We start from the raw sequence: 24404 nt of genomic DNA, 5'->3' as shown, positions 1-24404 counted from the left end.
CAGCTGAGCGTTGACGATTACGAGATATTTTCAAAGTGTTTTTAATGACATAATTTTTTACCAAAAGCAGTGTGTGTGAGCGTGGGCGCACTGACAGACTTCTGTGTCCATTGTTAGAAGCCTAGGCCTCTATTCTCTGAGCCACCTAACCCTGCACCTATCTGAAGAACTTCCCAACCTGTTCAAAACCTGTGAGTCCAATGTGTTGATAGCTGAGTCCTAGGAACTTCTGACGTTCTCTTCAAGAATTTGTAATAGAATCGCCATGTTATCCTGAGCACTCGACGTCCCTTCGTTAACTTTTGTTATCTTCTGACCAGAATGCTACTAAGCGATCTCTTAGCAGTATTTAATTTTACCGTACCTCATGTTATTATCCCCTCCTCCGTCCATACCCTAAATATTCGATCGTTTAGAACATTTCCTTTTCTCTCTTCGATTCCTGCAGTGAGTGGCAAATCATTAATGAGTCGATTTCACCCTTCTGCCATCTTCGTACTGATCAGAAATGCACTAGGAGAAATGGAGTATAAAGATTATCTGTAGCCTCGGTAGTAAGAGAACATGATTAGCTTCAAATCCTGCCACCACTACGCCGGAAATTTAGAAGTTAAGGTCTCGTTACAAAATATTTCCACTTCCAAAAGAGGTGAACTGAAGTCATGTCCTGAATCTGAGTGCCAGAAATGTAATAAGCCAGGATGTAAGTCCCAAGGGGTTTTAGAAATAAAGGTTTAACGACCCTGCCAGGATTCGAACCTGGAATCTTCTGATCCGTAGTCAGACGCGTTATCCATTGCGCCACAGGGCCTGTCGCAACGGTCTTTACCATGGTAATGATATATTTGGTGAGGAGGGTTTCCTGATTATTTCGTGTGATAGAATTGGGTCTGTACATTTACATATGTAGGCTGAGAGACACGGTATGTTCAGATATGACACTTGATTTTAAACGTGAGGGAGTATCCAGGATATCATCTTTCGCATCAGGTCAACTATCATTTATTTATTTCCTTTCTTATTCCCGTTACCCTCCAGGGTTTGTTTTTCCCTCGGACTCAGCGCGGGATCCCACGTCTACAGCCACAAGGGCAGTGTCCTGGAGCGTGAGATATTTGGTCGGGGGATACAACTTGGAAGAATGACTAGTACCTCACCCAGGCAGCCTCACCTGCTATACTGAATAGGGGCCTTGTGAGGGAGTGGGAAGATTGGAAGGGATGTACAAGGAAGAGGGAAGGAAGCAGTCGTGGCCTCAAGTTAGGCACCATCCCGGCTTTTGCCTGAAAAAAGAGTGAGTAATCACGGTATACCAAATCAAAGATGGCTGAGGTTGGAATCGGACCCACCTCTACACACGTGACCTCCCGAGGCTAACTAGACCCCGTTCCTACGCTCGCACCACTTTTCAAATTTCGTGACAGAGCAGGGAATCGAACCAGGGCCCCCGGGGGTGGCAGCTAATCACACTAACCTATACACCACAGAGGGAGATAAATTCCCGCCCAACGTGCGGCTCGAATCCACAACTCTGACATTAAGAGTCTCATGCTCTGCCGACTGATATAGCCGGAAGACTGAAGTCAGATTTACATCAGTTAGTCCGCAGAAGAGAGATGAAATCTAACCCTGCTCCACATATGAAATTGCCATGTGCCAAACGTAAGGAATATTATTTTTAATAACAGTGCAAGAAGTCAGAGAATGCCAAAGAAAGGGAGGTAAAAAGAATTAAGTGCTAGTCTCGTGTGTAGCCTGACTATTGTGAAAAACAAGAACAAGTGAGTTCCGATGCAGAAGATGTATCCGATTCGGCAGAAAATTCGCAACCCTTATTTCAACCCCCCAACAGACCTTAAACGAAGGATCATTTTCCAAAATATGAGACAGCTGTAACAATAACTATTAGAATGTTAGAATAAGGTATTTTTTTGAAAGTCTCAAACTCAATAAATAGTAATAGTATTTTCATTAAGACGACGTAATATATATACGGTGCGCTTTATATTTAAAGTTTATGTTTAAAGTTTATTATGGATAAGTTTGTTAATTGGAAACCATTAAGTCCAAGTTCTAGAACAATCTTATCAATTTAAAATTGTAAGAATATTTTTAGCTGAAGATGTTCAAAATATGTAAGAAACTTGTCATATGTTATCTCTTTTTTTTTTGGTAGGGGCTTTATGTCGCTCCAAAACAGATGGGTATTATGGCGACGATGGGATAGGAAAGGCCTAGGAGTGGGATGGAAGCGGCAGTGGCCTTGAATAAGGTACAGACCCAGCATTTGCCTGGTGTGAAAATGGGAACCAACGGAGAACCAATTTCCTGGCTGGTTCGTACCCCACTGTCGGCAGCCCTGAAAATGGTTTTCCGTGGTTTCCCATTTTCCCACCAGGCAAATGCTGGGGCTGTACCTTAATTAAGGCCACGGCCGATTCCTTCCCACTCTTAGCCCTTTCCTGTCCCATCGTCGCCGTAGGACCTATCCGTGTCTGTGCAACGTAAAACAACTAAAAAAAAATCAGGGCTGGCGATAGTGGCATTCGAACCTACTATCTCCCTGATGCAAGCTCACAGCCGCGCGCCTGTACGCCCCTGGCTGTCATATGTTTTAACAACTATGCAATAAAATAAGGATGAGATCCTAAATTTATAATTGCTTTTAATGTATTGATAGGTGGAATCAAAGTTTTATTGTTCTCTTTTTAACAGAATTTCAATAGGGAGAAAATGAGGATAGTCTCTTGCATAGCTGCAACAATGGCGGAGAAAAATATTGATATCCTTCTCAAATTGAGAGCAGCATATGTTCCGAGTCTGTAATAATTTTTATTTCAGAAACGCTACCTGATACACTCTCTTTTTTCGGACTCAGCAATTGATTCCACCTCTGCCGCCTCAAGGGAAGTGTTCTGGATCGTGAGTTGTTTTTTCTGGGATACAACTAGCGTAGAGGATCAGTATCTCGCCTCTGAGGCCTCACCTGCAATGCTGAACAAGGAACCTTGTGAGGGACGGGTGGGCTGGAATTGATAGTTAAGGAAGAGGGTAGGAAACAGCCGTAGCCAAGTTTGGTACCCTCCCAGAATTTAAATGAAGGAGAAGTTGGAAACAACGGAAAACCACTTCCTGGGTAGCTGAAGTGGGAATCGAACCCACCTCTACTCAGTTGACCTCCAGAGGCTGTGTGGCCCCGTTCCAACCCTCGTGGCAGAGCCGGGAATCGAATCCGGACCACAGCTAATCACACTAACCACTACACCACAGGGGTGGCCATTCTGTTTATCCATTCACTTGTATTCCTCTGTATCTCCACCACTTGGATGGGTAACCCAAACCTGCTGTTTTTTCAGAGGAAGAGACGAAATGAGTTGGCACCGGGTCAGCTCAGATCAACCAGCCGAGAGAACTTTCCCTTTATCCCCGCAACTTAGTTGTAGGTAAGTATGTCGCCGCCATTTACTTTGGACAACATCGCCCGGCTAGCTCAGTCGGTAGAGCATTTTAAGCCCGTCGATGCGAATATGATTTGACCTGATAACCACTTGTCCACTACCATCTTCCCATCCCCAAAAGAGACCTGTTCAGCAAAGTGTCACTCTGAGCATGCGGAAAAAAAACTTAGCCTGGGCGGTTAGTGGACTAAGAAAGAATGAAAAAGTAAGATACCCGTCAAACTATATGATAATAATCAATTAGAGTACACTGTGTTCAGTGCTACTGATCGGTAAAATTATATAATTAATATTTGTTCTCAGCTGAGCGTTGACGATTTTCAAAGTGATTTTAATGACATAATTGTTTACCAAAACCAGTGTGTGTGAGCGTGGGCGCACTGACAGTCTTCTGTGATCATTGTTAGAAGACTAGGCCTCTATTCTCTGAGCCACCTAACCCTGCACCTATCTGAAGAACTTCCCAACCTGTTCAAAACCTGTGAGTCCAATGTCTTGATAGCTGAGTCCTAGGAACTTCTGACGTTCTCTTCACGAATTTGTAATAGAATCGCCATGTTATCCTGAGCACTCGACGTCCCTTCGTTAACTTTTGTTATCCTCTGACCAGAATGCTACTAAGCGATCTCTTAGCAGTATTTAATTTTACCGTACCTCATGTTATTATCCCCTCCTCCGTCCATACCCTAAATATTCGATGTTTTAGAACATTTCCTTTTCTCTCTTCGATTCCTGCAGTGAGTGGCAAATCATTAATGAGTCGATTTCACCCTTCTGCCATCTTCGTACTGATCAGAAATGCACTAGGAGAAATGGAGTATAAAGATTATCTGTAGCCTCGGTAGTAAGAGAACATGATTAGCTTCAAATCCTGCCACCACTACGCCGGAAATTTAGAAGTTAAGGTCTCGTTACAAAATATTTCCACTTCCGGAAGAGGTGAACTGAAGTCATGTCTATAATCTGAGTGCCAGAAATGTATAAGCCAGGATGTAAGTCTCAAGGGGTTGTAGAAATGAAAGTGTAACGACCCTGCCAGGATTCGAACCTGGAATCTTCTGATCCGTAGTCAGACGCGTTATCCATTGCGCCACAGGGCCTGCCGCAACGGTCTTTACCATGGTAATGATATATTTGGTGAGGAGGGTTTCCTGATTATTTCGTGTGATTGAATTGGGTCTGTACATTCACATATGTAGGCTGAGAGACACGGTATGTTCAGATATGACACTTGATTTTAAACGTGAGGGGGTATTCAGGATATCATCTTTCGAATCAGGTCAACTATCATTTATTTATTTCCTTTCTTATTCCCTTTACCCTCCAGGGTTTGTTTTTACCTCGGACTCAGCGCGGGATCCCACGTCTACAGCCACAAGGGCAGTGTCCTGGAGCGTGAGATATTTGGTCGGGGGATACAACTTGGAAGAATGACTAGTACCTCACCCAGGCGGCCTCACCTGCTATACTGAATAGGGGCCTTGTGAGGGAGTGGGAAGATTGGAAGGGATGTACAAGGAAGAGGGAAGGAAGCAGTCGTGGCCTCAAGTTAGGCACCATCCCGGCTTTTGCCTGAAAAAAGAGTGAGTAATCACGGTGTACCAAATCAAAGATGGCTGAGGTTGGAATCGGACCCACCTCTACACACGTGACCTCCCGAGGCTAACTAGACCCCGTTCCTACGCTCGCACCACTTTTCAAATTTCGTGACAGAGCAGGGAATCGAACCAGGGCCCCCGGGGGTGGCAGCTAATCACACTAACCAATACACCACAGAGGCAGACAAATTCCCGCCCAACGTGCGGCTCGAATCCACAACTCTGACATTAAGAGTCTCATGCTCTGCCGACTGATATAGCCGGAAGACTGAAGTCAGATTTACATCAGTTAGTCCGCAGAAGAGAGCTGAAATCTAACCCTGCTCCACATATGAAATTGCCATGTGCCAAACGTAAGGAATATTATTTTTAATAACAGTGCAAGAAGTCAGAGAATGCCAAAGAAAGGGAAGTAAAAAGAATTAAGTGCTAGTCTCGTGTGTAGCCTGACTATTGTGAAAAACAAGAACAAGTGAGTTCCGATGCAGAAGATGTATCCGATTCGGCAGAAAATTCGCAACCCTTATTTCAACCCCCCAACAGACCTTAAACGAAGGATCATTTTCCAAAATATGAGACAGCTGTAACAATAACTATTAGAATGTTAGAATAAGGTATTTTTTTGAAAGTCTCAAACTCAATAAATAGTAATAGTATTTTCATTAAGACGACGTAATATATATACGGTGCGCTTTATATTTAAAGTTTATGTTTAAAGTTTATTATGGATAAGTTTGTTAATTGGAAACCATTAAGTCCAAGTTCTAGAACAATCTTATCAATTTAAAATTGTAAGAATATTTTTAGCTGAAGATGTTCAAAATATGTAAGAAACTTGTCATATGTTATCTCTTTTTTTTTTGGTAGGGGCTTTATGTCGCTCCAAAACAGATGGGTATTATGGCGACGATGGGATAGGAAAGGCCTAGGAGTGGGATGGAAGCGGCAGTGGCCTTGAATAAGGTACAGACCCAGCATTTGCCTGGTGTGAAAATGGGAACCAACGGAGAACCAATTTCCTGGCTGGTTCGTACCCCACTGTCGGCAGCCCTGAAAATGGTTTTCCGTGGTTTCCCATTTTCCCACCAGGCAAATGCTGGGGCTGTACCTTAATTAAGGCCACGGCCGATTCCTTCCCACTCTTAGCCCTTTCCTGTCCCATCGTCGCCGTAGGACCTATCCGTGTCTGTGCAACGTAAAACAACTAAAAAAAAATCAGGGCTGGCGATAGTGGCATTCGAACCTACTATCTCCCTGATGCAAGCTCACAGCCGCGCGCCTGTACGCCCCTGGCTGTCATATGTTTTAACAACTATGCAATAAAATAAGGATGAGATCCTAAATTTATAATTGCTTTTAATGTATTGATAGGTGGAATCAAAGTTTTATTGTTCTCTTTTTAACAGAATTTCAATAGGGAGAAAATGAGGATAGTCTCTTGCATAGCTGCAACAATGGCGGAGAAAAATATTGATATCCTTCTCAAATTGAGAGCAGCATATGTTCCGAGTCTGTAATAATTTTTATTTCAGAAACGCTACCTGATACACTCTCTTTTTTCGGACTCAGCAATTGATTCCACCTCTGCCGCCTCAAGGGAAGTGTTCTGGATCGTGAGTTGTTTTTTCTGGGATACAACTAGCGTAGAGGATCAGTATCTCGCCTCTGAGGCCTCACCTGCAATGCTGAACAAGGAACCTTGTGAGGGACGGGTGGGCTGGAATTGATAGTTAAGGAAGAGGGTAGGAAACAGCCGTAGCCAAGTTTGGTACCCTCCCAGAATTTAAATGAAGGAGAAGTTGGAAACAACGGAAAACCACTTCCTGGGTAGCTGAAGTGGGAATCGAACCCACCTCTACTCAGTTGACCTCCAGAGGCTGTGTGGCCCCGTTCCAACCCTCGTGGCAGAGCCGGGAATCGAATCCGGACCACAGCTAATCACACTAACCACTACACCACAGGGGTGGAAATTCTGTTTATCCATTCACTTGTATTCCTCTGTATCTCCACCACTTGGATGGGTAACCCAAACCTGCTGTTTTTTCAGAGGAAGAGACGAAATGAGTTGGCACCGGGTCAGCTCAGATCAACCAGCCGAGAGAACTTTCCCTTTATCCCCGCAACTTAGTTGTAGGTAAGTATGTCGCCGCCATTTACTTTGGACAACATCGCCCGGCTAGCTCAGTCGGTAGAGCATTTTAAGCCCGTCGATGCGAATATGATTTGACCTGATAACCACTTGTCCACTACCATCTTCCCATCCCCAAAAGAGACCTGTTCAGCAAAGTGTCACTCTGAGCATGCGGAAAAAAAACTTAGCCTGGGCGGTTAGTGGACTAAGAAAGAATGAAAAAGTAAGATACCCGTCAAACTATATGATAATAATCAATTAGAGTACACTGTGTTCAGTGCTACTGATCGGTAAAATTATATAATTAATATTTGTACTCAGCTGAGCGTTGACGATTTTCAAAGTGATTTTAATGACATAATTGTTTACCAAAACCAGCGTGTGTGAGCGTGGGCGCACTGACAGTCTTCTGTGATCATTGTTAGAAGACTAGGCCTCTATTCTCTGAGCCACCTAACCCTGCACCTATCTGAAGAACTTCCCAACCTGTTCAAAACCTGTGAGTCCAATGTCTTGATAGCTGAGTCCTAGGAACTTCTGACGTTCTCTTCACGAATTTGTAATAGAATCGCCATGTTATCCTGAGCACTCGACGTCCCTTCGTTAACTTTTGTTATCCTCTGACCAGAATGCTACTAAGCGATCTCTTAGCAGTATTTAATTTTACCGTACCTCATGTTATTATCCCCTCCTCCGTCCATACCCTAAATATTCGATGTTTTAGAACATTTCCTTTTCTCTCTTCGATTCCTGCAGTGAGTGGCAAATCATTAATGAGTCGATTTCACCCTTCTGCCATCTTCGTACTGATCAGAAATGCACTAGGAGAAATGGAGTATAAAGATTATCTGTAGCCTCGGTAGTAAGAGAACATGATTAGCTTCAAATCCTGTCACCACTACGCCGGAAATTTAGAAGTTAAGGTCTCGTAACAAAACATTTCCACTTCCGGAAGAGGTGAACTGAAGTCATGTCTATAATCTGAGTGCCAGAAATGTATAAGCCAGGATGTAAGTCTCAAGGGGTTGTAGAAATAAAAGTGTAACGACCCTGCCAGGATTCGAACCTGGAATCTTCTGATCCGTAGTCAGACGCGTTATCCATTGCGCCACAGGGCCCGTCGCAACGGTCGTTACCATGGTAATGATATATTTGGTGAGGAGGGTTTCCTGATTATTTCGTGTGATTGAATTGGGTCTGTACATTCACATATGTAGGCTGAGAGACACGGTATGTTCAGATATGACACTTGATTTTAAATGTGAGGCAGTATCCAGGATATCATCTTTCGCATCAGGTCAACTATCATTTATTTATTTCCTTTCTTATTCCCGTTACGCTCCAGGGTTTGTTTTTCCCTCGGACTCAGCGCGGGATCCCACGTCTACAGCCACGAGGGCAGTGTCCTGGAGCGTGAGATATTTGGTCGGGGGATACAACTTGGAAGAATGACTAGTACCTCACCCAGGCAGCCTCACCTGCTATGCTGAACAGGGGCCTTGTGGGGGAATGGGAAGATTGGAAGGGATGTACAAGGAAGAGGGAAGGAAGCAGTCGTGGCCTCAAGTTAGGCACCATCCCGGCTTTTGCCTGAAAAAAGAGTGAGTAATCACGGTGTACCAAATCAAAGATGGCTGAGGTTGGAATCGGACCCACCTCTACACACGTGACCTCCCGAGGCTAACTAGACCCCGTTCCTACGCTCGCACCACTTTTCAAATTTCGTGACAGAGCAGGGAATCGAACCAGGGCCTCCGGGGGGCACACTAACCAATACACCACACAGGCAGACAAATTCCCGCCCAACGTGCGGCTCGAATCAACAACTCTGACATTAAGAGTCTCATGCTCTGCCGACTGATATAGCCGGAAGACTGAAGTCAGATTTACATCAGCTAGTCCGCAGAAGAGAGCTGAAATCTAACCCTGCTCCACATATGAAATTGCCATGTGCCAAACGTAAGGAATATTATTTTTAATAACAGTGCAAGAAGTCAGAGAATGCCAAAGAAAGGGAGGTAAAAACAATTAAGTGCTAGTCTCGTGTGTAGCCTGACTATTGTGAAAAACAAGAACAAGTGAGTTCCGATGCAGAAGATGTATCCGATTCGGCAGAAAATTCGCAACCCTTATTTCAACCCCCCAACAGATCTTAAACGAAGGATCATTTTCCAAAATATGAGACAGCTGTAACAATAACTATTAGAATGTTAGAATAAGGTATTTTTTTGAAAGCCTCAAACTCAATAAATAGTAATAGTATTTTCATTAAGACGACGTAATATATATACGGTGCACTTTATATTCAAAGTTGATGTTTAAAGTTTATTATGGATAAGTTTGTTAATTAGAAACCATTAAGTCCAAGTTCTAGAACAATCTTATCAATTTATAATTGTAAGAATATTTTTAGCTGAAGATGTTCAAAATATGATAGAAACTTGTCATATGTTATCTCTTTTTTTTTGGTAGGGGCTTTATGTCGCCCAAAACAGATGGGTATTATGGCGACGATGGGATAGGAAAGGCCTAGGAGTGGGATGGAAGCGGCAGTGGCCTTGAATAAGGTACAGACCCAGCATTTGCCTGGTGTGAAAATGGGAACCAACGGAAAACCAATTTCCTGGCTGGTGCGTACCCCACTGTCGGCAGCCCTGAAAATGGTTTTCCGTGGTTTCCCATTTTCCCACCAGGCAAATGCTGGGGCTGTACCTTAATTAAGGCCACGATCGATTCCTTCCCACTCTTAGAACTTTCCTGTCCCATCGTCGCCGTAAGGCCTATCCGTGTCTGTGCAACGTAAAACAACTTTAAAAAAAACAGGCCTGGCGATAGTGGCATTCGAACCTACTATCTCCCTGATGCAAGCTCACAGCCGAGCGCCTCTACGCCCCTGGCTGTCATATGTTTTAACAACTATGCAATAAAATAAGGATGAGATCCTAAATTTATAATTGCTTTTAATGTATTGATAGGTGGAATCAAAGTTTTATTGTTCTCTTTTTAACAGAATTTCAATAGGGAGAAAATGAGGATAGTCTCTTGCATAGCTGCAACAATGGCGGAGAAAAATATTGATATCCTTCTCAAATTGAGAGCAGCATATGTTCCGAGTCTGTAATAATTTTTATTTCAGAAACGCTACCTGATACACTCTCTTTTTTCGGACTCAGCAATTGATTCCACCTCTGCCGCCTCAAGGGAAGTGTTCTGGATCGTGAGTTGTTTTTTCTGGGATACAACTAGCGTAGAGGATCAGTATCTCTCCTCTGAGGCCTCACCTGCAATGCTGAACAAGGGACCTTGTGAGGGACGGGTGGGCTGGAATTGATAGTTAAGGAAGGGGGTAGGAAACAGCCGTAGCCAAGTTTGGTACCCTCCCAGAATTTAAATGAAGGAGAAGTTGGAAACAACGGAAAACCACTTCCTGGGTAGCTGAAGTGGGAATCGAACCCACCTCTACTCAGTTGACCTCCAGAGGCTGTGTGGCCCCGTTCCAACCCTCGTGGCAGAGCCGGGAATCGAATCCGGACCACAGCTAATCACACTAACCACTACACCACAGGGGTGGCCATTCTGTTTATCCATTCACTTGTATTCCTCTGTATCTCCACCACTTGGATGGGTAACACAAACCTGCTGTTTATCAGAGGAAGAGACGAAATGAGTTGGCACCGGGTCAGCTCAGACCAACCAGCCGAGAGAACTTTCCCTCTATCCCCGCAACTTAGTTGTAGATAAGTATGCCGCCGTCATTTAATTTCGACAACATCGCCCGGCTAGCTCAGTCGGTAGAGCATGAGACTCTTAATCTCAGGGTCGTGGGTTCGAGCCCCACGTTGGGCGGAAATTTTTAAGCCCGTCGATGCGAATATGATTTGACCTGATAACCACTTGTCCACTACCATCTTCCCATCCCCAAAAGAGACCTGTTCAGCAAAGTGTCACTCTGAGCATGCGGAAAAAAAACTAAGCCTGGGCTGTTAGCGGACTAAGAAAGAATGCAAAAGTAAGATACCCGTCAAACTACATGATAATAATCAATTAGAGTACACTGTGTTCAGTGATACTGATCGGTAAAATTATATAATTAATATTTGTTCTCAGCTGAGCGTTGACGATTACGAGATATTCTCAAAGTGTTTTTAATGACATAATTTTTTACCAAAAGCAGTGTGTGTGAGCGTGGGCGCACTGACAGACTTCTGTGTCCATTGTTAGAAGCCTATTCCTCTATTCTCTGAGCCACCTAACCCTGCACCTATCTGAAGAACTTCCCAACCTGTTCAAAACCTGTGAGTCCAATGTCTTGATAGCTGAGTCCTAGGAACTTCTGACGTTCTCTTCAAGAATTTGTAATAGAATCGCCATGTTATCCTGAGCACTCGACGTCCCTTCGTTAACTTTTGTTATCTTCTGACCAGAATGCTACTAAGCGATCTCTTAGCAATATTTAATTTTACCGTACCTCATGTTATTATCCCCTCCTCCGTCCATACCCTAAATATTCGATGGTTTAGAACATTTCCTTTTCTCTCTTCGATTCCTGCAGTGAGTGGCAAATCATTAATGAGTCGATTTCACCCTTGTGCCATCTTCGTACTGATCAGAAATGCACTAGGAGAAATGGAGTATAAAGATTATCTGTAGCCTCGGTAGTAAGAGAACATGATTAGCTTCAAATCCTGTCACCACTACGCCGGAAATTTAGAAGTTAAGGTCTCGTTACAAAACATTTCCACTTCCGGAAGAGGTGAACTGAAGTCATGTCTATAATCTGAGTGCCAGAAATGTATAAGCCAGGATGTAAGTCTCAAGGGGTTGTAGAAATAAAAGTGTAACGACCCTGCCAGGATTCGAACCTGGAATCTTCTGATCCGTAGTCAGACGCGTTATCCATTGCGCCACAGGGCCTGCCGCAACGGTCTTTACCATGGTAATGATATATTTGGTGAGGAGGGTTTCCTGATTATTTCGTGTGATTGAATTGGGTCTGTACATTCACATATGTAGGCTGAGAGACACGGTATGTTCAGATATGACACTTAATTTTAAATGTGAGGCAGTATACAGGATATCATCTTTCGCATCAGGTCAACTATCATTTATTTATTTCCTTTCTTATTCCCGTTACGCTCCAGGGTTTGTTTTTCCCTCGGACTCAGCGCGGGATCCCACGTCTACAGCCACGAGGGCAGTGTCCTGGAGCGTGAGATATTTGGTCGGGGGATACAACTTCGGAGAATGACTAGTACCTCACCCAGGCAGCCTCACCTGCTATACTGAATAGGGGCCTTGTGGGGGAATGGGAAGATTGGAAGGGATGTACAACGAAGAGGGAAGGAAGCAGTCGTGGCCTCAAGTTAGGCACCATCCCGGCTTTTGCCTGAAAAAAGAGTGAGTAATCACGGTATACCAAATGAAAGATGGCTGAGGTTGGAATCGGACCCACCTCTACACACGTGACCTCCCGAGGCTAACTAGACCCCGTTCCTACACTCGCACCACTTTTCAAATTTCGTGACAGAGCAGGGAATCGAACCAGGGCCTCCGGGGGTGGCAGCTAATCACACAAACCAATGCACCACAGAGGGAGATAAATTCCCGCCCAACGTGCGGCTCGAATCCACAACTCTGACATTAAGAGTCTCATGCTCTGCCGACTGATATAGCTGGAAAACTGAAGTCAGATTTACATCAGTTAGTCCGCAGAAGAGAGCTGAAATGTAACCCTGCTCCACATATGAAATTGCCAGGTGCCAAACGTAAGGAATATTATTTTTAATAACAGTGCAAGAAGTCAGAGAATGCCAAAGAAAGGGAGGTAAAAAGAATTAAGTGCTAGTCTCGTGTGTAGCCTGACTATTGTGAAAAACAAGAACAAGTGAGTTCCGATGCAGAAGATGTATCCGATTCGGCAGAAAATTCGCAACCCTTATTTCAACCCCCCAACAGACCTTAAACGAAGGATCATTTTCCAAAATATGAGACAGCTGTAACAATAACTATTAGAATGTTAGAATAAGGTTATTTTTTGAAAGTCTCAAACTCAATAAATAGTAATAGTATTTTCATTAAGACGACGTAATATATATACGGTGCGCTTTATATTTAAAGTTTATGTTTAAAGTTTATTATGGATAAGTTTGTTAATTGGAAACCATTAAGTCCAAGTTCTAGAACAATCTTATCAATTTAAAATTGTAAGAATATTTTTAGCTGAAGATGTTCAAAATATGATAGAAACTTGTCATATGTTATCTCTCTTTTTTTTTGGTAGGGGCTTTATGTCGCTCCAAAACAGATGGGTAGTATGGCGACGATGGGATAGGAAAGGCCTAGGAGTGGGATGGAAGCGGCAGTGGCCTTGAATAAGGTACAGTCCCAGCATTTGCCTGGTGTGAAAATGGGAACCAACGGAAAACCGATTTCCTGGCTGGTTCGTACCCCACTGTCGGCAGCCCTGAAAATGGTTTTCCGTGGTTTCCCATTTTCCCACCAGGCAAGTGCTGGGGCTGTACCTTAATTAAGGCCACGGCCGATTCCTTCCCACTCTTAGAACTTTCCTGTCCCATCGTCGCCGTAAGACCTATCCGTGTCTGTGAATCGTAAAACAACTTTAAAAAAATCAGGGCTGGTGATAGTGGCATTCGAACCTACTATCTCCCTGATGCAAGCTCACAGCCGCGCGCCTCTACGCGCCTGGCTGTCATATGTTTTAACAACTGTGCAATAAAATAAGGATGAGATCCTAAATTTATAATTGCTTTTAATGTATTGATAGTTGGAATCAATGTTTTATTGTTCTCTTTTTAACAGAAGTTCAATAGGGAGAAAATGAGGATAGTCTCTTGCATAGCTGCAACAATGGCGGAGAAAAATATTGATATCCTTCTCAAATTGAGAGCAGCATATGTTCCGAGTCTGTAATAATTTTTATTTCAGAAACGCTACCTGATACACTCTCTTTTTTCGGACTCAGCAATTGATTCCACCTCTGCCGCCTCAAGGGAAGTGTTCTGGATCGTGAGTTGTTTTTTCTGGGATACAACTGGCGTAGAGGATCAGTATCTCGCCTCTGAGGCCTCACCTGCAATGCTGAACAAGGGACCTTGTGAGGGACGGGTGGGCTGGAATTGATAGTTAAGGAAGAGGGTAGGAAACAGCCGTAGCCAAGTTTGGTACCCTCCCAGAATTTAAATGAAGGAGAAGTTGGAAACAACGGAAAACCACTTCCTGGGTAGCTGAAGTGGGAATCGAACCCACCTCTACTCAGTTGACCTCCAGAGGCTGTGTGGCCCCGTTCCAACCCTCGTGGCAGAGCCGGGAATCGAATCCGGACCACAGCTAATCACACTAACCACTACACCACAGGGGTGGCCATTCTGTTTATCCATTCACTTGTATTCCTCTGTATCTCCACCACTTGGATGGGTAACCCAAACCTGCTGTTTTTTCAGAGGAAGAGACGAAATGAGTTGGCACCGGGTCAGCTCAGATCAACCAGCCGAGAGAACTTTCCTTTTATCCCCGCAACTTAGTTCTAGATAAGTATGCCACCGTCATTTAATTTAGACAACATCGCCCGGCTAGCTCAGTCGGTAGAGCATGAGACTCTTAATCTCAGGGTCGTGGGTTCGAGCCCCACGTTGGGCGGGAATTTTTAAGCCCGTCGATGCGAATATGATTTGACCTGATAACCATCTTCCCATCCCCAAAAGAGACCTGTTCAGCAAAGTGTCACTCTGAGCATGCGGAAAAAAAACTTAGCCTGGGCGGTTAGTGGACTAAGAAAGAATGAAAAAGTAAGATACCCGTCAAACTATATGATAATAATCAATTAGAGTACACTGTGTTCAGTGCTACTGATCGGTAAAATTATATAATTAATATTTGTTCTCAGCTGAGCGTTGACGATTTTCAAAGTGATTTTAATGACATAATTGTTTACCAAAACCAGTGTGTGTGAGCGTGGGCGCACTGACAGTCTTCTGTGATAATTGTTAGAAGACTAGGCCTCTATTCTCTGAACCACCTAACCCTGCACCTATCTGAAGAACTTCCCAACCTGTTCAAAACCTGTGAGTCCAATGTCTTGATAGCTGAGTCCTAGGAACTTCTGACGTTCTCTTCACGAATTTGTAATAGAATCGCCATGTTATCCTGAGCACTCGACGTCCCTTCGTTAACTTTTGTTATCCTCTGACCAGAATGCTACTAAGCGATCTCTTAGCAGTATTTAATTTTACCGTACCTCATGTTATTATCCCCTCCTCCGTCCATACCCTAAATATTCGATGGTTTAGAACATTTCCTTTTCTCTCTTCGATTCCTGCAGTGAGTGGCAAATCATTAATGAGTCGATTTCACCCTTCTGCCATCTTCGTACTGATCAGAAATGCACTAGGAGAAATGGAGTATAAAGATTATCTGTAGCCTCGGTAGTAAGAGAACATGATTAGCTTCAAATCCTGTCACCACTACGCCGGAAATTTAGAAGTTAAGGTCTCGTTACAAAATATTTCCACTTCCGGAAGAGGTGAACTGAAGTCATGTCTATAATCTGAGTGCCAGAAATGTATAAGCCAGGATGTAAGTCTCAAGGGGTTGTAGAAATAAAAGTGTAACGACCCTGCCAGGATTCGAACCTGGAATCTTCTGATCCGTAGTCAGACGCGTTATCCATTGCGCCACAGGGCCTGTCGCAACGGTCTTTACCATGGTAATGATATATTTGGTGAGGAGGGTTTCCTGATTATTTCGTGTGATTGAATTGGGTCTGTACATTCACATATGTAGGCTGAGAGACACGGTATGTTCAGATATGACACTTGATTTTAAATGTGAGGCAGTATCCAGGATATCATCTTTCGCATCAGGTCAACTATCATTTATTTATTTCCTTTCTTATTCCCGTTACGCTCCAGGGTTTGTTTTTCCCTCGGACTCAGCGCGGGATCCCACGTCTACAGCCACAAGGGCAGTGTCCTGGAGCGTGAGATATTTGGTCGGGGGATACAACTTGGAAGAATGACTAGTACCTCACCCAGGCGGCCTCACCTGCTATGCTGAACAGGGGCCTTGTGGGGGAATGGGAAGATTGGAAGGGATGTACAAGGAAGAGGGAAGGAAGCAGTCGTGGCCTCAAGTTAGGCACCATCCCGGCTTTTGCCTGAAAAAAGAGTGAGTAACCACGGTATACCAAATCAAAGATGGCTGAGGTTGGAATCGGACCCACCTCTACACACGTGACCTCCCGAGGCTAACTAGACCCCGTTCCTACGCTCGCACCACTTTTCAAATTTCGTGACAGAGCAGGGAATCGAACCAGGGCCTCCGGGGGTGGCAGCTAATCACACAAACCAATACACCACAGAGGGAGATAAATTCCCGCCCAACGTGCGGCTCGAATCCACAACTCTGACATTAAGAGTCTCATGCTCTGCCGACTGATATAGCTGGAAGACTGAAGTCAGATTTACATCAGTTAGTCCGCAGAAGAGAGCTGAAATCTAACCCTGCTCCACATATGAAATTGCCATGTGCCAAACGTAAGGAATATTATTTTTAATAACAGTGCAAGAAGTCAGAGAATGCCAAAGAAAGGGAGGTAAAAAGAATTAAGTGCTAGTCTCGTGTGTAGCCTGACTATTGTGAAAAACAAGAACAAGTGAGTTCCGATGCAGAAGATGTATCCGATTCGGCAGAAAATTCGCAACCCTTATTTCAACCCCCCAACAGACCTTAAACGAAGGATCATTTTCCAAAATATGAGACAGCTGTAACAATAACTATTAGAATGTTAGAATAAGGTATTTTTTTGAAAGTCTCAAACTCAATAAATAGTAATAGTATTTTCATTAAGACGACGTAATATATATATACGGTGCGCTTTATATTTAAAGTTTATGTTTAAAGTTTATTATGGATAAGTTTGTTAATTGGAAACCATTAAGTCCAAGTTCTAGAACAATCTTATCAACTTAAAATTGTAAGAATATTTTTAGCTGAAGATGTTCAAAATATGATAGAAACTTGTCATATGTTATCTCTCTTTTTTTTTTGGTAGGGGCTTTATGTCGCTCCAAAACAGATGGGTAGTATGGCGACGATGGGATAGGAAAGGCCTAGGAGTTGGAAGGAAGCGGCAGTGGCCTTAAACAAGGTACAGCGCAGCATTTGCCTGGTGTGAAAATGGGAACCAACGGAAAACCATTTTCAGGGCTGCCGACAGTGGGGTACGAACCAGCCCTGAAATTGGTTTTCCGTTGTTTCCCATTTTCACACAAGGCAAATGCTGGGGCTGTACCTTAATTAAGGCCACGGCCGCTTCCTTCCCACTCCAAGCCCTTTCCTGTCCCATCGTCGCCGTGAGACTTATCCGTGTCTGTGCAACGTAAAACAACTAGCAAAAAAAAATTCAGGGCTTGCGATAGTGGCATTCGAACCTACTATCTCCCTGATGCAAACTCACAGCCGCGCGCCTCTACGCGCCTGGCTGTCATATGTTTGAGCAACTAAGCAATAAAACAAGGATGAGATCCTAAATTTATAATTGCTTTTAATGTATTGAATAGGTGGAATCAAAGTTTTATAGTTCCCTTTTTAACAGAATTTCAATAGGGAGAAAATGAGGATAGTCTCTAGCATACCTGCAACAATGGCAGAGAAAAATATTGATTTCATTCTCAAATTGAGAGCAGCATATGTTCCGAGTCTGTAATAATTTTTATTTCAGAAACGCTACCTGATACACTCTCTTTTTTCGGACTCAGCAATTGATTCCACCTCTGCCGCCTCAAGGGAAGTGTTCTGGATCGTGAGTTGTTTTTTCTGGGATACAACTAGCGTAGAGGATCAGTATCTCGCCTCTGAGGCCTCACCTGCAATGCTGAACAAGGAACCTTGTGAGGGACGGGTGGGCTGGAATTGATAGTTAAGGAAGAAGGTAGGAAACAGCCGTAGCCAAGTTTGGTACCCTCCCAGAATTTAAATGAAGGAGAAGTTGGAAACAACGGAAAACCACTTCCTGGGTAGCTGAAGTGGGAATCGAACCCACCTCTACTCAGTTGACCTCCAGAGGCTGTGTGGCCCCGTTCCAACCCTCGTGGCAGAGGCGGGAATCTAATCCGGTCCACAGCTAATCACAGTAACCACTACACCACAGGGGTGGCCATTCTGTTTATCCATTCGCTTGTATTCCTCTGTATCTCCACCACTTGGATGGGTAACCCAAACCTGCTGTTTATCAGAGGAAGAGACGAAATGAGTTGGCACCGGGTCAGCTCAGATCAACCAGCCGAGAGAACTTTCCCTTTATTCCCGCAACTTAGTTGTAGGTAAGTATGTCGCGTCATTTACTTTCGACAACATCGCCCGGCTAGCTCAGTCGGTAGAGCATGAGACTCTTAATCTCAGAGTCGTGGGTTCGAGCCCCACGTTGGGCGGGAAATTTTAAGCCCGCCGATGCGAATATGATTTGACCTGATAACCACTGTCCACTACCATCTTCCCATCCCCAAAAGAGACCTGTACAGCAAAGTGTCACTCTCCAGGACACTGCCCTTGAGGTACTAGTGTCGGAATACCTCTGAGCATGCGGAAAAAAAACTAAGCCTGGGCGGTTAGCGGACTAAGAAAGAATGAAAAAGTAAGATACCCGTCAAACTATATGATAATAATCAATTAGAGTACACTGTGTTCAGTGATACTGATCGGTAAAATTATATAATTAATATTTGTTCTCAGCTGAGCGTTGACGATTACGAGATATTTTCAAAGTGTTTTTAATGACAATTTTTTACCAAAAGCAGTGTGTGTGAGCGTGGGCGCACTGACAGACTTCTGTGTCCTTTGTTAGAAGCCTAGGCCTCTATTCTCTGAGCCACCTAACCCTGCACCTATCTGAAGAACTTCCCAACCTGTTCAAAACCTGTGAGTCCAATGTCTTGATAGCTGAGTCCTAGGAACTTCTGACGTTCTCTTCACGAATTTGTAATAGAATCGCCATGTTATCCTGAGCACTCGATGTCCCTTCGTTAACTTTTGTTATCTTCTGACCAGAATGCTACTAAGCGATCTCTTAGCAGTATTTAATTTTACCGTACCTCATGTTATTATCCCCTCCTCCGTCCATACCCTAAATATTCGATGGTTTAGAACATTTCCTTTTCTCTCTTCGATTCCTGCAGTGAGTGGCAAATCATTAATGAGTCGATTTCACCCTTCTGCCATCTTCGTACTGATCAGAAATGCACTAGGAGAAATGGAGTATAAAGATTATCTGTAGCCTCGGTAGTAAGAGAACATGATTAGCTTCAAATCCTGCCACCACTACGCCGGAAATTTAGAAGTTAAGGTCTCGTTACAAAATATTTCCACTTCCGGAAGAGGTGAACTGAAGTCATGTCTATAATCTGAGTGCCAGAAATGTATAAGCCAGGATGTAAGTCTCAAGGGGTTGTAGAAATAAAAGTGTAACGACCCTGCCAGGATTCGAACCTGGAATCTTCTGATCCGTAGTCAGACGCGTTATCCATTGCGCCACAGGGCCTGCCGCAACGGTCTTTACCATGGTAATGATATATTTGGTGAGGAGGGTTTCCTGATTATTTCGTGTGATTGAATTGGGTCTGTACATTCACATATGTAGGCTGAGAGACACGGTATGTTCATATATGACACTTGATTTTAAACGTGAGGGAGTATCCAGGATATCATCTTTCGCATCAGGTCAACTATCATTTATTTATTTCCTTTCTTATTCCCGTTACGCTCCAGGGTTTGTTTTTCCCTCGGACTCAGCGCGGGATCCCACGTCTACAGCCACAAGGGCAGTGTCCTGGAGCGTGAGATAATTGGTCGGGGGATACAACTTCGGAGAATGACTAGTACCTCACCCAGGCAGCCTCACCTGCTATACTGAATAGGGGCCTTGTGAGGGAGTGGGAAGATTGGAAGGGATGTACAAGGAAGAGGGAAGGAAGCAGTCGTGGCCTCAAGTTAGGCACCATCCCGGCTTTTGCCTGAAAAAAGAGTGAGTAATCACGGTATACCAAATCAAAGATGGCTGAGGTTGGAATCGGACCCACCTCTACACACGTGACCTCCCGAGGCTAACTAGACCCCGTTCCTACGCTCGCACCACTTTTCAAATTTCGTGACAGAGCAGGGAATCGAACCAGGGCCTCCGGGGGTGGTAGCTAATCACACTAACCAATACACCACAGAGGCAGACAAATTCCCGCCCAACGTGCGGCTCGAATCCACAACTCTGACATTAAGTGTCTCATGCTCTGCCGACTGATATAGCCGGAAGCCTGAAGTCAGTTTTACATCAGTTAGTCCGCAGAAGAGAGCTGAAATCTAACCCTGCTCCACATATGAAATTGCCATGTGCCGAACGTAAGGAATATTATTTTTAATAACAGTGCAAGAAGTCAGAGAATGCCAAAGAAAGGGAGGTAAAAAGAATTAAGTGCTAGTCTCGTGTGTAGCCTGACTATTGTGAAAAACAAGAACAAGTGAGTTCCGATGCAGAAGATGTATCCGATTCGGCAGAAAATTCGCAACCCTTATTTCAGCCCCCAACAGACCTAAACGAAGGATCATTTTCCAAAATATGAGACAGCTGTAACAGTAACTATTAGAATGTTAGAATAAGGTATTTTTTTGAAAGTCTCAAACTCAATAAATAGTAATAGTATTTTCATTAAGACGACGTAATATATATACGGTGCGCTTTATATTTAAAGTTTATGTTTAAAGTTTATTATGGATAAGTTTGTTAATTGGAAACCATTAAGTCCAAGTTCTAGAACAATCTTATCAATTTAAAATTGTAAGAATATTTTTAGCTGAAGATGTTCAAAATATGACAGAAATTTGTCATATATTATCTCTTTTTTTTGGTAGGGGCTTTATGTCGCTCCAAAACAGATGGGTATTATGGCGACGATGGGATAGGAAAGGCCTAGGAGTGGCATGGAAGCGGCAGTGGCCTTGAATAATGTACAGACCCAGCATTTGCCTGGTGTAAAAATGGGAACCAACGGAAAACCAATTTCCTGGCTGGTTCGTACCCCACTGTCGGCAGGCCTGAAAATGCTTTTCCGTGGTTTCCCATTTTCCCACCAGGCAAATGCTGGGTCTGTACCTTAACTAAGGCCACGGCCGATTCCTTCCCACTCTTAGCCCTTTCCTGTCCCATCGTCGCCGTAAGACCTATCCGTGTCTGTGCAACGTAAAACAACTAAAAAGAAAAATCAGGGCTGGCGATAGTGGCATTCGAACCTACTATCCCCCTGATGCAAGCTCACAGCCGCGCGCCTCTACGCCCCTGGCTGTCATATGTTTGAACAACGTTGCAATAAAATAAGGATAAGATCCTTAATTTATAATTGCTTTTAATGTATTGATAGGTGGAATCAAAGTTTTATTGTTCTCTTTTTAACAGAATTTCAATAGGGAGAAAATGAGGATAGTCTCTTGCATAGCTGCAACAATGGCGGAGAGAAATATTGATTTCCTTCTCAAATTGAGAGCAGCCTATGTTCCGAGTCTGTAATAATTTTTATTTCAGAAACGCTACCTGATACACTCTCTTTTTTCGGACTCAGCAATTGATTCCACCTCTGCCGCCTCAAGGGAAGTGTTCTGGATCGTGAGTTGTTTTTTCTGGGATACAACTAGCGTAGAGGATCAGTATCTCGCCTCTGAGGCCTCACCTGCAATGCTGAACAAGGGACCTTGTGAGGGACGGGTGGGCTGGAATTGATAGTTAAGGAAGAGGGTAGGAAACAGCCGTAGCCAAGTTTGGTACCCTCCCAGAATTTAAATGAAGGAGAAGTTGGAAACAACGGAAAACCACTTCCTGGGTAGCTGAAGTGGGAATCGAACCCACCTCTACTCAGTTGACCTCCGGAGGCTGTGTGGCCCCGTTCCAACAATCGTGGCAGAGCCGGGAATCGAATCCGGACCACAGCTAATCACACTAACCACTACACCACAGGGGTGGCCATTCTGTTTATCCATTCACTTGTATTCCTCTGTATCTCCACCACTTGGATGGGTAACCCAAACCTGCTGTTTATCAAAGGAAGAGACTAAATGAGTTGGCACCGGGTCAGCTCAGACCAACCAGCCGAGAGAACTTTCCCTTTATCCCCGCAACTTAGTTGTAGATAAGTATGCCGCCGTCATTTAATTTAGACAACATCGCCCGGCTAGCTCAGTCGGTAGAGCATGAGTCTCTTAATCTCAGGGTCGTGGGTTCGAGCCCCACGTTGGGCGGGGATTTTTAAGCCCGTCGATGCGAATATGATTTGACCTGATAACCACTTGTCCACTAAAATCTTCCCATCCCCAAAAGAGACCTGTTCAGCAAAGTGTCACTCTCCAGGACACTGCCCTTGAGGTACTAGTGTCGGAATACCTCTGAGCATGCGGAAAAAAAAACTAAGCCTGGGCGGTTAGCGGACTAAGAAAGAATGAAAAAGTAAGATACCCGTCAAACTATGTGATAATAATCAATTAGAGTACACTGTGTTCAGTGATACTGATCGGTAAAGTATTTGTTCTCAGCTGAGCGTTGACGATTACGAGATATTTTCAAAGTGTTTTTAATGACATAATTTTTTACCAAAAGCAGTGTGTGTGAGCGTGGGCGCACTGACAGACTTCTGTGTCCATTGTTAGAAGCCTAGGCCTCTATTCTCTGAGCCACCTAACCCTGCACCTATCTGAAGAACTTCCCAACCTGTTCAAAACCTGTGAGTCCATTGTCTTGATAGCTGAGTCCTAGGAACTTCTGACGTTCTCTTCAAGAATTTGTAATAGAATCGCTATGTTATCCTGAGCACTCGACGTCCCTTCGTTAACTTTTGTTATCTTCTGACCAGAATGCTACTAAGCGATCTCTTAGCAGTATTTAATTTTACCGTACCTCATGTTATTATCCCCTCCTCCGTCCATACCCTAAATATTGAATGGTTTAGAACATTTCCTTTTCTCTCTTCGATTCCTGCAGTGAGTGGCAAATCATTAATGAGTCGATTTCACCCTTCTGTCATCTTCGTACTGATCAGAAATGCACTAGGAGAAATGGAGTATAAAGATTATCTGTAGCCTCGGTAGTAAGAGAACATGATTAGCTTCAAATCCTGCCACCACTACGCCGGAAATTTATAAGTTAAGGTCTCGTTACAAAATATATCCACTTCCGGAAGAAGTGAACTGAAGTCATGTCTATAATCTGAGTGCCAGAAATGTATAAGCCAGGATGAAAGTCTCAAGGGGTTGTAGAAATAAAGGTGTAACGACCCTGCCAGGATTCGAACCTGGAATCTTCTGATCCGTAGTCAGACGCGTTATCCATTGCGCCACAGGGCCTGTCGCAACGGTCTTTACCATGGTAATGATATATTTGGTGAGGAGGGTTTCCTGATTATTTCGTGTGATTGAATTGGGTCTGTACATTCACATATGTAGGCTGAGAGACACGGTATGTTCAGATATGACACTTGATTTTAAACGTGAGGGAGTATCCAGGATATCATCTTTCGCATCAGGTCAACTATCATTTATTTATTTCCTTTCTTATTCCCGTTACCCTCCAGGGTTTGTTTTTACCTCGGACTCAGCGCGGGATCCCACGTCTACAGCCACAAGGGCAGTGTCCTGGAGCGTGAGATATTTGGTCGGGGGATACAACTTCGGAGAATGACTAGTACCTCACCCAGGCAGCCTCACCTGCTATACTGAATAGGGGCCTTGTGAGGGAATGGGAAGATTGGAAGGGATGTACAAGGAAGAGGGAAGGAAGCAGTCGTGGCCTCAAGTTAGGCACCATCCCGGCTTTTGCCTGAAAAAAGAGTGAGTAATCACGGTGTACCAAATGAAAGATGGCTGAGGTTGGAATCGGACCCACCTCTACACACGTGACCTCCCGAGGCTAACTAGACCCCGTTCCTACGCTCGCACCACTTTTCAAATTCCGTGACAGAGCAGGGAATCGAACCAGGGCCTCCGGGGGTGGTAGCTAATCACACTAACCAATACACCACAGAAGCAGACAAATTCCCGCCCAACGTGCGGCTCGAATCCACAAGTCTGACATTAAGAGTCTCATGCTCTGCCGACTGATATAGCCGGAAGACTGAAGTCAGATTTACATCAGTTAGTCCGCAGAAGGGAGCTGAAATCTAACCCTGCTCCACA

The 24404-nt window shown here is 44.0% G+C and overlaps 11 non-coding genes across 11 annotated transcripts; 4 read left to right on the top strand and 7 right to left on the bottom strand.

Moving 5' to 3' along the window:
- Window positions 1-738: 738 nt before the first annotated feature.
- Window positions 739-811, bottom strand: TRNAR-ACG (transfer RNA arginine (anticodon ACG)). Its single transcript has one exon. It is a non-coding gene; the product is annotated as a tRNA-Arg (tRNA).
- Window positions 812-4485: 3674 nt separating this feature from the next.
- On the bottom strand, window positions 4486-4558 carry TRNAR-ACG (transfer RNA arginine (anticodon ACG)). The gene has a single exon. It is a non-coding gene; the product is annotated as a tRNA-Arg (tRNA).
- A 3674-nt stretch (window positions 4559-8232) lies between these two features.
- On the bottom strand, window positions 8233-8305 carry TRNAR-ACG (transfer RNA arginine (anticodon ACG)). Its single transcript has one exon. It is a non-coding gene; the product is annotated as a tRNA-Arg (tRNA).
- Window positions 8306-10960: 2655 nt separating this feature from the next.
- On the top strand, window positions 10961-11033 carry TRNAK-CUU (transfer RNA lysine (anticodon CUU)). The gene has a single exon. It is a non-coding gene; the product is annotated as a tRNA-Lys (tRNA).
- A 995-nt stretch (window positions 11034-12028) lies between these two features.
- TRNAR-ACG (transfer RNA arginine (anticodon ACG)) lies at window positions 12029-12101 on the bottom strand. The gene has a single exon. It is a non-coding gene; the product is annotated as a tRNA-Arg (tRNA).
- A 2669-nt stretch (window positions 12102-14770) lies between these two features.
- TRNAK-CUU (transfer RNA lysine (anticodon CUU)) lies at window positions 14771-14843 on the top strand. The gene has a single exon. It is a non-coding gene; the product is annotated as a tRNA-Lys (tRNA).
- Window positions 14844-15814: 971 nt separating this feature from the next.
- Window positions 15815-15887, bottom strand: TRNAR-ACG (transfer RNA arginine (anticodon ACG)). Its single transcript has one exon. It is a non-coding gene; the product is annotated as a tRNA-Arg (tRNA).
- Window positions 15888-18561: 2674 nt separating this feature from the next.
- Window positions 18562-18634, top strand: TRNAK-CUU (transfer RNA lysine (anticodon CUU)). Its single transcript has one exon. It is a non-coding gene; the product is annotated as a tRNA-Lys (tRNA).
- A 1033-nt stretch (window positions 18635-19667) lies between these two features.
- Window positions 19668-19740, bottom strand: TRNAR-ACG (transfer RNA arginine (anticodon ACG)). Its single transcript has one exon. It is a non-coding gene; the product is annotated as a tRNA-Arg (tRNA).
- A 2665-nt stretch (window positions 19741-22405) lies between these two features.
- On the top strand, window positions 22406-22478 carry TRNAK-CUU (transfer RNA lysine (anticodon CUU)). Its single transcript has one exon. It is a non-coding gene; the product is annotated as a tRNA-Lys (tRNA).
- Window positions 22479-23503: 1025 nt separating this feature from the next.
- Window positions 23504-23576, bottom strand: TRNAR-ACG (transfer RNA arginine (anticodon ACG)). The gene has a single exon. It is a non-coding gene; the product is annotated as a tRNA-Arg (tRNA).
- Between the last annotated feature and the right edge of the window lie 828 nt (window positions 23577-24404).

Source organism: Anabrus simplex, chromosome 3 (genome assembly GCF_040414725.1).
Source record: "Anabrus simplex isolate iqAnaSimp1 chromosome 3, ASM4041472v1, whole genome shotgun sequence".
NCBI lineage: Eukaryota > Metazoa > Arthropoda > Insecta > Orthoptera > Tettigoniidae > Anabrus > Anabrus simplex.
The sequence above is the reverse complement of the archived record's forward strand: the minus strand, read 5'-3'. Positions and strand labels throughout refer to the sequence as shown.